This window comes from Pseudorca crassidens, chromosome 8, assembly GCF_039906515.1.
Source record: "Pseudorca crassidens isolate mPseCra1 chromosome 8, mPseCra1.hap1, whole genome shotgun sequence".
In the NCBI taxonomy this organism is placed as follows: Eukaryota; Metazoa; Chordata; class Mammalia; order Artiodactyla; family Delphinidae; genus Pseudorca; species Pseudorca crassidens.
In genome coordinates this window covers 72,005,805-72,021,358 of record NC_090303.1, presented here as the reverse complement: position 1 = coordinate 72,021,358, position 15,554 = coordinate 72,005,805, and the positions used below count along the sequence as shown (strand labels likewise).

General features: G+C 39.0%; 1 protein-coding gene across 4 annotated transcripts in view; it reads right to left on the bottom strand.

Annotated features, from left to right (window-relative positions):
* FOXP2 (forkhead box P2) overlaps positions 1–15,182 on the bottom strand; it is a 531,964-nt gene extending 516,782 nt beyond the window's left edge. For 2 of the 4 annotated variants that reach the window (XM_067746782.1, XM_067746784.1), the window contains exon 1: positions 14,718–15,182. The gene's annotated coding sequence lies outside the window, so the exon portion shown is untranslated. Of the gene's footprint in view, positions 1–13,448; positions 13,665–14,717 lie in introns of those variants that run through there. The other 2 variants (XM_067746788.1, XM_067746783.1) reach the window with 2 other exon arrangements.
* Between the last annotated feature and the right edge of the window lie 372 nt (positions 15,183–15,554).

The following is a 15,554-nucleotide window of genomic DNA, read 5'->3' as shown; positions in this document are numbered from 1 at the left end:
ATAGCATCTCCCTCTGGAACAAAGGGAAGGTTTGCTTATAGCCCATTATAAAAGATCAGGGTTCCTAAACTTGGAGTTCCTTAGGTGTGATACATTGTGTGCAGCGTGGACTTGAGCCACCCTGTGGATCCCCTGTGGGCCTGGGGTACAAGGAACCAAAAAACACATGAGGCTCATGCTGCTGCTGTACCAGGAGCAATACAGTCCTTTGTCTCTGACCTGGAAGTCTTCTGTCTTCTATAATCATCCACAAAACAGTGGCTGGCTAATCTGTCAGCATACAAGTAGGGTGAAATCTCAGATACTTCACAGTGCTTGACAACCTGTGACTCAGCTTTGCCATTGGTAAAATGGGGAAATAACAGTAAGTCCTCATAAAGGTAGTATGAAGAATAAATTAATTCATACACAAATTGCTTAGAAAAGTACCTACTTAAGCTAACTGCTCAACAAATGTTAGCTATTATTATAATGATAGTTATGATTCATTTCAAATGTATATAGGTAGGTAAATAATCCCATCTGAAGGAGTAATGACAAGTCAAAAAGTCCAAACTCACGAAGTTCAGAAAAGGCTCTATTCTTAACCCTGTTCTGCTCAATATTTTCATAATTAATTAAGTAGCGCTATAAAAATGTATTAATCAAAATTATGGATGACACAATTGCTAACACAGATAATAGAATCAGGATATTTAAAAAATCTTGACATGCTGAATACACTAAACTATAAAGAAACAAATTTAACAGACATACAAATAAAGTATTCAAGTTGTATATTAATTGCAACCTACATGAAATGAATTACAATTCTAATAACAATGTAACACGACTGAAAAAAAAACAAATTTGCCATTATGTTAGAGAAGAATGGAGATAAATTTTCATTGTGTTCTGTGTTGGTTAGGCTACATTCATGATATGATATTTAGCTCTGGATATACTTTAAAGGGAAACTCCAGCAAAGAGAAGCATACCCAGAGGAGAGTGATCAGAGCTGTGAAGGGTGAAATAAATCCATATAGTATATATAAAGTATAACTGAAGAAATTTGACTACTTTATCCTGAGAAAGGAAAGGTTTATTGAGGATGAAAATTTTTCAGACATCTGCAAAATTATCTGTGTGAAACAGTCTGTGTAAAGCCAAAGGGTGGAGTTAGAAAAATGGCTAATTGATTTCAATTCAATGTAAAGAAGAACTTTCTATCAATTAAAGTTTTCAAATATTGGGTATTAAGATAAGTTCCTCATTCATGGAAGTTTCTGAAAGCCACTAGCCAGGACTATGAAAATGGGGATTGCCTCTTTCACGTACAGATGTCTTTAAACTGCTCACTTCTTATCTGTAAAAAAAAGGCAACCCACAGGGAGTTTGTCCAGGCCTCTTGTGTATTTTCACTCCTGTCTTGCCTCCCTGGTTTCTGTTCCATTTCAGCCTAGCTGGCCTCTTCAAACCGATGATTTGTTCTTAGCTGCCCACCTGGCTTTTTGATTGACCTCTCTGATTATTTCCTTTTTCCATACACTGCAGCCCATAGGCCATCTCACAGTAGCACCTGGGTAACAGACCCTGGCCCCATCTCCCGTCTGCTTTGGAAGGGAGAATAAAAAATTAATTTCATGATCTCAAAGGTTTGTTTCAATTCTAGGATTCTTGGATCCTTCTTACTTCTTTTGCCACATACACAGATTGGTGGATGAGCAGTAATTGATGAATAAGTGAATGAATAAATGAGTATTATTAAGAAATTCATAATAAGCTGCTTTCTTCTTTAAAAACTAGGTACCTGAATGGGTCTCACATCTTTCAACCAGTCAAACAGATGACAAGGAGTGAAAAGACAAGAAGAGCAAACACCTGTGGAAACGAAGGAATGAAGTATGAGAGCAAGAGAAAGATTAGGGGTGGAAACAGAAATGAGGGTAGACAGCTATGGAGAAGACCACAAAATTAACTCTCAGAAATGATTAACTAGTAAAGTCTCTAGTCCATAAGCCAAGCCAATTTATAAGCCAAAATAAAATTTAAGGATATATTAAATTAACATATATTTGAATAAAAAAGTGAGAGGAGAATTCTAAACTCCTCAGAACTTATGACAGGAGCAAGCAACTACATTCTTGCAAAGGCAAAAATGTTATACACAACAATATTGGTGAATCTCATGCATTAAGCCAGGTGAAAGAAGCCTGCCTCAGAAGGCTACATACTGCATGACGTATAAATATAAGCCAGAGTTGAATGTAATACATACATATATATATATAATACATATATATACATACACAATGTAATATTATTCAACCTTGAGAAAGGAGTATATCCTGCCATTTGCAACAACATGGATGGACCCTGAGCACATTATGCTGAGACAAGTCAGAGAGAGGAAGACATGTACTGTATGACACCACATATAAATATGGAATCTAATAAAGTCAAACGTGTAAAAAACAGAGACCGAAATGGTGGTTACCAAGAGATGGGGATGGGGTTTAAGACTGATGTTGTTTAAGGGTACAAACTTGGAAGCAGTAGTAAATAAGCCACAGAGATCTAATACACAGTATAATGAATATAGACAACAATATTGCACTATAATTTTGTGATGTGATAGATATGGCTACAATACCAATCATCTACAATATATAACATGCTGGACAACTTAAATGTAAACAGTGTTACATATCAAATTCGTTCCATTAAAAAAACTGTTCCCCTCCCCCAAAAAACAGACTTGAAAAAAACAAAACTCTAGGGATAGAAAATAGATCAGTGGTTACTAGATACTACAGGATGAGAGGAGGGGTTGACTAAAAACCATATGAAAAAATTTTGGAGCATGATGGAACTGTTCCTAATCTTAATTGTGGTAGTGATTACACAACTATATATGTTTGTCAAAATATATAGAACTGTACGTTAAAAAGAAGCAAATTTTTCTGTATGTAAATTATCTTTAAAAATGGAAAAAAATTAAAGAGCTTAAAACAACTCTGTAAAGATGAGCAATTAAAACATGGTGTGTGTTATTAATAAATCACAATAAAATCATAGCAATATTTTCTTAGATCAGTCTCCCAAGGCAAAAGAAATAAAAGCAAAAATAAACAAATGGGACCTAATCAAACTTACAAGCTTTTGCACAGCACAGGAAACCATCAACAAAATGAAAAGCCAACCTACGGACTGGGAGAAAATATTTGCAAATGATGTGACCGACAAGGGCTTAATTTCCAAAATATACAAACAGCTCATACAATTCAATATCAAAAAAACCCCAAACAACCCAATGAAACAATGGGCAGAAAACCTAAATACACATTTCTCAAAGAAGACATACAGATGGCCAACAGGCACATGAAAACATGCTCAAGGTCACTAATTATTAGAGAAATGCAAATCAAAACTACAATGAGGTATCACCTCACACTGGTCAGAATGGCCATCATCAAAAAGTCTACAAATAATAGGGAGTTCCCTGTTTGCCTAATGGTTAGGATTCCAGGCTTTCACTGCTGTGTGGCCCAGGTTCAATCCCTGGTCAGGGAACCGAGATCCTGCAAGCCATGCAAGGGGTGACCATATTAAAAAAAATAAAAGTCTACAAACAATAAATAAGATATGGAGAAAAGGGAACCCTCCTTCACTATCGGTGGGAATGTAAATTGGTGCAGTCACTTTGGAAAACTGCAGGGAGTTTCCTTAAAATACTAAAAATAGAACTACCATATGATCCAGCAATCCCATTCCTGGACATGTATCCAGAAAAGACAAAAACCCTAATTCAAAAAGATACATGCACCCCAATGTTCATAGCAGTGCTATTTACAACAGCCAAGACATGGAAGCAACCTAAGCGTCCATCAACAGATGAGAGAAGATGTGGTGTTTTTAAACACACACACACACATACAATGGAATATTACTCAGCCATAAAAAGAATGAAATATTGCCATTTGCAGCAACATGGATGGACCTAGAAATTATCATACTAAGTGAAGTAAGGCAGAGAAAGACAAGTATCATATGACATCACTTATATGTGGAATCTAAAAAATAATGCAAATGAACTCATTTACAAAACAGAAACAGACTCACAGACATAGAGAACAAACTATGGTTACCAAAGGGTAAAGGGGGAGGCAGGGATAAATTAGGAGTATGGAATTAACAGATACATACCACTATACATAAAATAAACAGCAAGGATTTACTGTATAGCATAGGGAACTATATCCAATATTTTGTAATAACCTATAATGGAAAAGAATCTGAACATATAACTGAATCACTTTGCTATACACCTGAAACACAATATTGTACATCAACCACAGTTCAATTGAAAAATGGAAAAAATTAAAGGTATTAAAACAACTTGGTAAAGATGAGCAATTAAAATATCATTTGTATCATTAATAAATCACAGTGAAGGTAACAATTTTGATAGAAACTTATCAGGATCATTTCTACAATACAGTGACCAACATCTTATTTAAAAATGAAATATCAAATGTATAGCCAAATAGCTTTTTTAAAATAAATATATTTTCACTGTCTTATAAATAGGTAACATGTAAAAATAAAATTAATCATTCACATTCTATTTTTAAATGTCCTCTCATAAAAATGTAATTCTAGTAATAAGAAAATAAACATTAAATATTTTATTAATTATGTATTCATATCTTGTTACCATATATTCTCTATTACTGTACAATTGCTCTTAAAATTTGATCTTATATAGTCAGAAAAACAAGTTGTCTCTCAAAATAAAAAAAAACTTATAATAACGATGTTCCTTTAATATAGTTACATGAGTAAGCATGTACTTGGTCATACTTCAGAATCTGGCATCGTTTCAGCCAAGTGGGAACGAGATATTTCTAGGACACCATTAGAGAGATATCAAGGAGAACAGATATGTAAAATCAAATAACTATTAGAGATGACAAACTGCATTGCCTTTCTTCTATTTGTGGAATAGTCTGAGCAATAGACATGTGGGACTAGAGATAGTTTGAAATTACTGAAAATTACAAAAGAGCAAAGAATTGGAAGTGATAAGAGGGCAACTTAAAAGCATACTTTTCTGGAAGTAGAGAAATATTATAAATAGATCAAGAAAATACATCTTTAAAATTATTATATTTGGGACAACACAAAGTGAGACTGTCAAATGAATTTTATTTTTAGTTACAGGAGTATACATTCTCTGTAACATACAACAAGGTAAAATGTATTGAAAAGTGAACATCTGCAAGCTTACATCACTGCTAAAAACGACCACAGTTTATAATCCCCTGCCTTCTGAGAAGTAATCTGTAGCTACACTCCTGATTTGTCTACATAGTAGGCTGATGGTCAGAATGAGAAAAGACACAACACCATGCATGGGACGGCACACTTCACGGGGTATGTGCACTTGGTGTAACTTGCACGCATTGCATGATTGGGGGACGGGACAGCAAAACAGTGAAGGAATAACCTAGACGAGGCTCTAAAGACTTTTCAGCATTTCCCAGGAGAAGAAAAACAAAAAATGTCTCAAGAAACGTGGGACCAAGCTTCCTATGCGGTACGCTGTATAAAACCTCGGGTCACACCCTTTAAGCCAAACTACAGCCAAGACACGCAGCACCCCTACAGCTGGGAGTTATGTTTCCTTTTAACGTAGCACAATGCACAGACTGGACCATGAGGCGACCCAACGTTTCAGGTGTGTGTGTAAGGTCCATTAAAAAGGAGAGCTCTAATTTTAGAAAGACAAAGTTTATCAAACAGCTCATCCAACTCCACATTTTATTTCTGGATTGGTGCCACCACCAGCTAAATATATAACTGAGCACAGGACCGAGGCAAAATTGTGAAGAAATTAATATTTATGGGATGTTAATGGTATGCGCTTCAGGGAAGAGGATGCCAGGCGGTTATTTATTTTTCTCAACCCTAACATGACCAACTCCACATGCACTCACTTCTCCTCTCCTTGTTTCATCATCCTGGTTAAATAAGGGGCGGCTCCATTCCTGACTCAGAAGGAGGGGAGGGATGTGAAAATCCCACGCGGGCTAAGACCACTGAAGAAAAATACTCTCACATTTTAACGGAGCCTCCTGAGCTTCGTAAACAAAGTTATCTGCGATAATTTTTTGCTGGTTTTAATTGTTTTTATTTTAGGAATTATCTTTTTCTCCCAGTCACTCTTACATGTGTGTTTACATGGTAGTAAGAGAGAACCTGTTCACAGCTTCAAATTTGATTCCATGTATTTCATAAAAGGTTTCAGTTGAAAGCAACCTAAAAATGAATCCAGTCTCTTTTTAATTTTGGAGGAAATGACTCACCCAATATTGCACAATAATTAAAGTCAGACCAAGGACCAGAATGCAGGTCTCCTGGCACTTAATGTGGAACTCTGAACAGTAAACCAAGCGGGCTGTTTTACTATCTGAGATAATAATTATGCTTTCCAGAAGGAGTCATTTTCGTTCACATTCTAATATGCATTATTATTATCAGACAAGGTCTTTAATACAAAATTTCCTACTTGGAACAAGGAAAGGAGAATACACTGGGACTTGGAATAGCTAGATGGCAACACAGAGGGCACTGGGTACCTAAGGACCAGGATAAAACAGGCAGAAGGCATAGGTTAGTAATTTTTTAAAAAGGGAAAAGTGGGGTAATTATGTAATAAAGCCCCACTTTGCCTTGCTTCAGCTTCCCAAGGACCACACATTCACTCGTGATATAATAAGAGATCAGAAGTATTCTGAAAGATCTCATAATTCAGTCAGGAGGAGGGAAGAAAAAGAGAAAAATGAGATGAAGCAGGCAAAGAGAGACCTCCTTCATTACCAATAGAAGAGATTATAGACTCCTTTCTCTTTCTCAAGGTATTTAGAACAAAACTGCTGAGCAAGCTAATGCAGATTTTAAATATGGACACAGTGTGTGAGAGAGGGCTCTGTAGGACATTAGGTTTATGAGAACATGATCTGTGTATGTGGGTGGTGGTATATGGAGAGTTGTATCACTTATTCAGGCCTTAGCTGAAGATGTCCCAAAGCAATGTGAGCAAACTAAAGAGTGGGACTTTAAATTTGGAAAGATGGACTTTCCGGCAAATCATAAAGCCACAACCTGCTCTGTTTAAAGATAGATACTGAAAGGATGAAAGGCAAGACACGTTGTAAACTATGATGTGTGTGCCAATGCAAAAAAAGTAAAGCTACCTAAATCTAAAGGTTTCAGAACAGACCTTGACTTAACCCATTTTCCTCCCTCTTTCCTCACAGAAGATCCCCAGAATTACTTGGAATGCCCGTATTGTACTCATAGTGTAGCCATTAGAAACATCTATATACGTGACTTATGCTAGTCATATAAAGATATAATGATGAGGCATATGATTAAATGTCAGTTAAACAGTGCTAAGCATTATTATATTGAAGCACTCAACTACTGAGCGTTTGTCATACAAAAGCACGAACATCCACTCACAACTTTCCAGTTAAATGTCATGTTGTTTCTCAGATCAAGAGTAGTTTTAGAGCTCCTACCAAGGACAAGGCATGTTCTAAGCACTGGGTTAGAACAGTGCCCAAACGAAAATCTTTGGATCCATGGAATATACAATCTCATTGAGGGAACAGATGATAAACAAACAATCTTTTTAAAGTCAGCTGATAGTGCTATGGGGGAAAATAACGTATAGTAAAGGTGACAGTGCATGATCAATGAGGATTGTTATTTTATATAGGGCGGTCAGAGAAGGCTTCTTTTATAAGGATACGTTTGAGCAGAGACCTGAAGTTAGTGAAGATACCTGAGGGTAGAGCACTCCAGACAGAGAGAACAGAGAGGAAAACTCTGAGGTGGGAATCAGCTGATCCCATTTTGAGGAATGTCAAGGAAGTCAGTGTCTAGAGTTGACTGAATAAGAGGAAAATGATAGAAAATACTGTCAGGTAGCAGGTGTCAAATAATATGGACTTATGTAAGGTCTTTGTCTTTTATTCTGAGAGACAGAGAAGCTGTTGGAAGGTTTATACAAAAGAGTGACATAATCAAACAGATATATCTTCAAAAGATCACTCTGCTACATGGAGAATAAACTGTGGTGCCTGGAGGGAGAAGAAAGGGGATAAATAAGCAGCTGCTGCCACAATTCAGGGAGTTGCTGATGGTCTATCTGATCAGACTGGTTGGGGGTGTACTAACTAGATGTATAAAACAAGATTTGGGGGGACCATTTAGCTCAACTAAAGACAGACTGAGAAAGGGGAAAAAATGAAGACAAAAAGGAAGTGAAGAGTTAGCTGCAGGCACACAGATATAGCTCAACCAAATCCTGGAACATAAATTTGGGTGAAGTAATGGTGAGGAATAGCTTTTAAGGATGTTGGGGATCTTTTTTTTTTTAAATGAGATGATTTTATGACAGTCTACATATGCTAAGATGTTAAGATATTTGGATTAATGTACTATAAGTTTCTCCACACTATCTGCCAGCAAGACATTTTATAAACGCTTTCTCTGAAATACGCCTACCACAGATTTTTTTCTTACCCCCTAAAATACACTTTAAGAAACTTTTTTTTTTCTTAAACGGAGAAAAAGTTGCAAAATGATGGTTGTGGTTCTGTATGTGTACCAAAACAAAAATAATGCAAAAAAAAATATTTCACAGAAAATGCCATCATAAAAGTGGAGAAGAAAAGAAATAAATGAATACCAGGAAAACTTTAGGTTCTTTGTAGTAGCATCCTTTCTTTGAGGAATTTAAAGTTAATTTCCTTAACCTGTTTTTTTTTAATTTTATGATATTCTCATGGTACAAATCTTTTAGACTTATGTTAGAAAGAGCTTTAAAAAGAAACACTAAAAACTTAAATAAATTCAAATCAACATTATCTTCCGCGAAGTATATTTTAAGGTTTCCAAGATAGAAATCAAAGGAAATTGAGGAACCTTAATAAACTAAAAATGCTGAGAGCCTTTAAACCCCTGGGGACTCATCTGCTTCACAGCAATGTGCTTTTTCAACATTTAAATTTTATTGGCTCCTGCTAATGAAAATAATTTGCCACAGCAGAAAGGAATGAAGATGTCAGCTCCATATGACATATTTATCAATATAATGGTAAGGTATGTTCTCGAGACCCTTGGTGGATTGTAGAAAGAAAGAAGTGTACAACTGACTGGGAAGCTGAATTCAATCAACGGAGTATATTAAAGTTAAAGAACACATATCTCAAATATCAAGGAATTCAAAAGGTTGAACCTGCACTCCACAGATAATTTGTGGAGAAAATGGATTTTTAATAAAATTTTACACAAATCATATAAATTGAGGGAATTTTAGAATTCAAATTGTTCGTGGTAAGGAAGCTAAACAAATGAACGAATACAAGTCAATTTAGAGAAAGTGAACCAAGTTCACAATCACAAAATGAAAAAGTATTAGGATTCAGTGTGAACTATAAGCTATAAACTGTTAAAATATAATGTTGCTTTAAAATGAAATAGGGGTGATACAAGTATACCTCACTTCAGAGCACAGGTATATTCTGTTAATTTGGCTGCTGGGCAAAATTCTGTATAGATAAACACAAATTCCTAGTCACTCCAATTATAAAATTGAGATTATACTCCTAAAACTAATTAGATCAATACTTAACAATATCACGTTTGAGAAAACAGCAAATCACTGAAGCATCTATTTAGAGAAAAAATAGTTTAAATGAATACCATTACTGAAAATAAGTCACCACACACACATAGGTTTACTTTTTCATTTTAACATTAATAGTGTTGGAACATAACAAATCTAAATATTCTCTAAGGACCTCTCTCCAGCAACTCAATATTCTAATGTTAACCTCTTAGCTATAATATCTCTTTATATTTCAGCAAAGTTACTCTCTTTTTTTGTTCATTTTGTTTGGAAAATTGCAGACAGGGGATAGATGAAAACACTGTGCAGAGCAAAAGAGTATATACAAAAATACATCAAAGGTAATGACAGGGCAGAAGGAAATAAGCAAGTGGAAGTAAGTACCATTTATTTTAGTAGGTAGGAACACCTACAAGGAAAGGCTATTCTACTTATTAGTATTTATGAAATTCAATAGTAGTGAATTTTCATATAACCAATGCTGGACTTAAAAACAAAGTAATGTTATTTTTAATCAACCCTCCTAACTATTCTTAGTTAAGGTGTTAAAAAACAAAATAGTTATGGGACAAATGAAGAAGCTAAAGTTTGGAACAACTCCATAAGAAAGCACTGAAAATGACCTAAGCCTCATGAAAAAAACAAACAAACCTAAAGAACTTAAATTATTTTTACCTTTAAATTATTTTTACCTTTACCTGTAAAGTGTTACCTTTACAGATAACACTCTGTAAGTGATATGACTGGAGTCCAAGTATATTAAGAGATAAGTAGTTGGACCTAAGCAAATATTCATGTCATCTAAAAAAAAGAAGAGATGTAAACTATGGCATATAAAACTCAAATTAGGCATTAGGTTATTTGTGGATCATAAGCACTGGAATATGTTTAAGGAAAGTTTCAAGCACCTTTCAGAAGGCTTAAGAAGATAAACAACAATCTTTCTGGGTTGGATTTGACCAAGTTTGTTAGAACTCTATGAATTAAGCACTACATAAACAAGGTCACTTTCAAAATCTATGCAAATCTTAAAATACACTAATTAGGGGGCCTAATTTAAGAAATAAACGTTCTTTTATCAAAGGGCAGTATGAATCTGGGCACTGGTTAGAACATTTTAGATCCATTCATTTATCACTAAGATCACTACCCTCTGTCACAAAGTTAAAGAGAAAAACAAACAAACAAAAAAAAAACTGTGCCATGAATTAGTATTCAGTGACTGTAATGCAACTGATATTATTTTGGAATTCAACTGTGATTTGCAATTTTATTTAGCAACACTCATGCCAAGAGAACTTCTTAGTGATATTCTCTTACAAGTCAATGGTCTCTTTTTTTTTAAATTTTTATTGGAGTATAGTTGCTTTACAATATTCTGTTAGTTTCTGCTGTATAGCAAAGTGAATCAGCCATACGTATACATATATCCCCTCTTTTTTGGATTTCCTTCCCATTTAAGTCACCACAGAGTGATGAGTAGAGTTCCCTGTGCTATACAGTAGGTTCTCATTAGTTATCTATTTTATACATAGTATCAACAGTTTATACATGTCAATCCCAATCTCCCAATTCATCCCACCCTGCCATTACCCCCTTGGTTTCTTTTTATTTTAATTAAGAGAGACAGAAAATACATAACCACTTCCAACATTCACTTTTCTATCAGTATTATAACTAATAGTTGACACAACATGAGACTGTCCACACAGAAACAGACAAGGGTGATGAGGCAGAGCAGCTATAAATCTTTAAATATAACACAAACAATATCTCTTTTATGTAATGAAGTACCATAACCCTCACATTTTCTCTTGAAATAAAAATGTCTGGTAAATTTGGCTATGTTCAACATATTATTATATGCTCTAAAAGTCTCAATCAAGCCATGAAGGTATTTTCACATATTTAAATACACTTTTCATAAAGTACAATTTTAATAGTTATGCAAAGAGAGTTGTTTTGTGTTTCTGAGTTTTTGCTTGTACAAAAGGAATATAATTTCTCATTACAGGTTTTCTGTAATTTTAATGTTCACATTTTTTCCTATTTTTTGGTGTGTCACATAAAACAATTTCCCCTATTTTAGGATTTTAGAATATCACAAAGATTTATTTTATTTTATTTTTAAAGCAAAACCACTGCACTACCATCAATGCAAAGAAATAAAACTCTAATGACAGTTTACTCAGATATAACTATTCATAAATCTATTCCTATCATAATGTAATTATAGGTCTCTTTTCACTTGAAAACAATATTCAGTTCTAGAATTTCCATCATCTGAATCCTAATGTATAAGTTGAGGAATTTTGAAAGATAGTTTAAAATAGCTCATAACTGTTATTTGTATACATTTCCCTTTGATTGCTCTATTTTAATATTCATCATAGTGTAATAGTAACATTTAATAAACTATGTATTAAAAAAAACTTGTACTCACATTTAAATTGAATGTTAAAAATTATTCCCTTAATTTTTTTTTGTATTCTTGTACTTAAAAGTGAAATTTAAGATGATCTTTTAAAATTGAGTGTCTTCTGTCACTTACCAACAGGGATGTATCATCAGGTTTCTAGTCTCCTCTTTAAAAGTCAGTAACTTTATCACAGTTAAACCTTTCTTTCACTTAAGTTTTAGATAACAATGAAATAGTGGGTTTCTTAGAGAAGAACTGAACTGAACAACTACTGAACGTGGGTGTAGTTTAGTAATAAAAATGGAAGGATGGATGGAAGGAAAGAAACAACTTTTAAAAGCTCTAAAGCGGAAATGAAATTTTATGACCCTAATGACCATAGTGTATATAACTTTATATCCACTTTATTAATACATATACAACTAAATCGAAATTGTAAAGTATTGGTTAGCAGTATTAAACAAACACTACACTTTAAAATTCCAGGACACTGAGAATATACTTATCCATAACTCACAATGACAGAAAAGATAAACAGGCCTTTTGACAACATAAAACATTTCCTGAGGTACACCACAATGCAAAATTGAAGACGAAAATATCTGAAAGCTCATCTTTGAGTTTTGACCTCTAGCATAGAGGTGCTATTAAACACACCCCTCCTGTCTCCACTGAAGCCTAACCAAACTATTTGAGTTAGGAGAGTGTGCAAAGATGTGCCTTCCAGGCAAACTTTTGTTTTCTAAAAGTTAATCTCCCGAAATACTTCCAGTTGGAAATCGTCCACTTGAGCTACTTGACACCAGGGCGTCACTTTCTCCCCTTGGCTTACCTGCTACTACTTAATTATTCTTCTAAGCAGGCTCTGGACAAGTTGGGGAGGTAGCTCTTTCAGCACTTCTGAATCCATGACGACTACAAATGTACACACCTAACGCACTCCCACAGGTCTTTCACACGTCGCGAAAGCCTGACCACCTGGGAGCAGACAAGACTCGAGGAACAATCCTCAAGATCAAGAAACTGACTGGATTTCAACATGTGGTGAGAGAAAATGGGCGGGGCGGGGGGGACAGGAGCACTACAGACAGCAGCTGTCCATTAAGTGGTTTAAAACTGTTGGTTACAAAGCTGAATAAACAAATACACAGATGGGTCTAGTTCCTTGGGGACTCCGGAGTCTGAGGAGCCCCCCCCCGAGCGGTGTCCAGTTGGGCCTCTCTTGCCTAGTCCGCGTGCAAAGCGCGCACTGGTTCCGCTCTCAAATGCCCGAGACTCGCACGTGCCTTTCCCTCCCGTTACTCCTAATGAGTTTCACCCGCGCGCCAGGTGCCCTGAGAGACTTACCTAAGATATCTCAGGGTCTGAGGATAGGAGGGCAACTTTCCCTCCCTGCTCTAGGCCGACCCGAACGCCCGGGGCAAGCGAGGGTCCACGCAGACGCTAGTCCCTAGGTCCGGGTGCCCGGGCGTCCGGGCGCTTTGCGGCCCGAGGGGCGGGGAGAGGCGCGCGGGAGACGTGCGGACGGCGGGCGCGGCCACCTAGCGGGTCCAGCCCGCGCCGCCGCCGCACGTGCGCCGCCGCGAGCGCTACGGGACGTCGGGACCCGCGCTCCCCCGGGGTCAAAGTCAAGCCTGCGCGCCCGCCCTCCGCTCGCCCGGGGCCTCCGCGGATTTACAGGTAAAAGCCAACCGAGAACACTCCCTTTCTCCGAAAGGTGTCTGCGCCCCTCCCTCGTGCCCTCCCTGAAGAACCGGGAAGAGGGATTTCACCCCCAAACCCACCCTCAGAGTGGGGAGACCTTTCCAAAGCTGAATAAAAATAAGAGTAGGACAGACCCCGGGTGAAGCGGCTCCTGCTAACCGTGGACAGGGGAAAGAGCGCGATCGGGGGCAGCAGTCGAGATGCACGATCATCCTGAAGCGTCACTAGGGGCCAGGAGTTTCTTCGCTGGAGAAGCAGGACTGTCCCCTCTCCGCCTCCCATTCCAGAGAAGTACTTGTGAATTGTACGCTGAAGTGTCTAACTTTGAGACCAGAAGCGTGCACTTGCCCCATTGAATAAATAAAGGTCAGCAGTTGGATCAGTAAAGTTGGTCCAACCGCCAGATGTTCTTACTCTCGTTTCTCCTCTCGGGGAGGGGGGGGCGGGAGGAGGGGTAGGAAGGAAGAGGAAGAGACAACAAACAAGAGAAATAAAAGAGTAAACGAACACAACTGGAGTCTCAACACACATATTCCTCCAGCCGCGGTGTCGCCAGACAAGGCAACACTTGGCACATACAAAACTAAAAATCGTCCGTGAGGCAACAGCAACCTCCCTTCTCTCGACTCCCCCTTCCCCACATCACAAAGCAAAATGAAAAAGCACAAGCGGTGATGTTGGGTCCGGAACGCGACCCGGATGCCGAGCCGAAATTTGACACATGTCACACCCGCCCCGCCGCGCCGCGCCGCACCGAGCGCAGCGACTGGGGCGAAACTTTGCCGCCGCCGCCGCCCTGGGAGGAGCGCGGAGCAGAGTAAAGGCGCACGCAGACCGGCCCTGGGTGGAGGTGGCTGGGACGGGCTGGGGGGCGGAGGTGAAGCGCGCCACAGTGAGGGCAAAGAAACTTACCGCGACCGAAGACGCCTGGGCAGCGTCCCGGGAGGTGGCACCCGCGGCGCCGAGGCAGAAGCTCCCAAACAACACACCCACGCGCGATTCCTGGCAGCTGCTGCCGCGAGTGGGGGCGCGCCCGGGGTGGGGGCTGGAGGAAGCCGCAGCTGGCGGACGCGGCCGCCGCATAAATAACCCGGACCGGCGCTCAAGGGCGGGCTGCGCTGGGCTCAAGCCGGGGCGCTGCGGCCGCCGCAGAGCTGCACGCGCCGGCGTGTCTCGCGCTTTCTCGGAGGCTCGCGCTGTCTCGCGCTGCCGCTCCCCCCACCCGGATCTCTGTGTGTGTGTGCGTGTGTGTGTATGTGTGTGTGTATGTATGTGTGTGAGTGTGCTCTGGCGGGCGCGCGCACCCGGCCGCGCGGGCGTGTTGTTGGCAATGCAAACTGTACACACGCTGCGCGCCGAGCCGCCTCTTCTCGGAGGGGCGGGCGGAGGGAAGGGACGCCTCCGAGGATTCTGAAGTACTGTTGGGCCACTTGTTTATTTTTGTTTTACTTTGCGTTGTTAACGTTGACTGTTGTTGTTGATCCCCAAAGTGGTTTGGAACCAGCTGGTTAGAATGCCTGTCACCCCCATCCACCTATCTCCTCCCCCGGCTCCCCCAACTTAAGGGAGGGGGAAGCGCGGAGTAGACTGTTGTTCCGATTTGCAGGGGAGCCTCCTGGCTGACGTCAGGTCCACCTGCTCTGTAAACAACTCGCCGGAGAACTTGTTTGTTCTGCGCCGGTTCCTCCCCCACCCCCACCCTTCTCCCCACCTCCTGCTCCGCCTCCTCCCGCTCGGCCCAGACAGCGA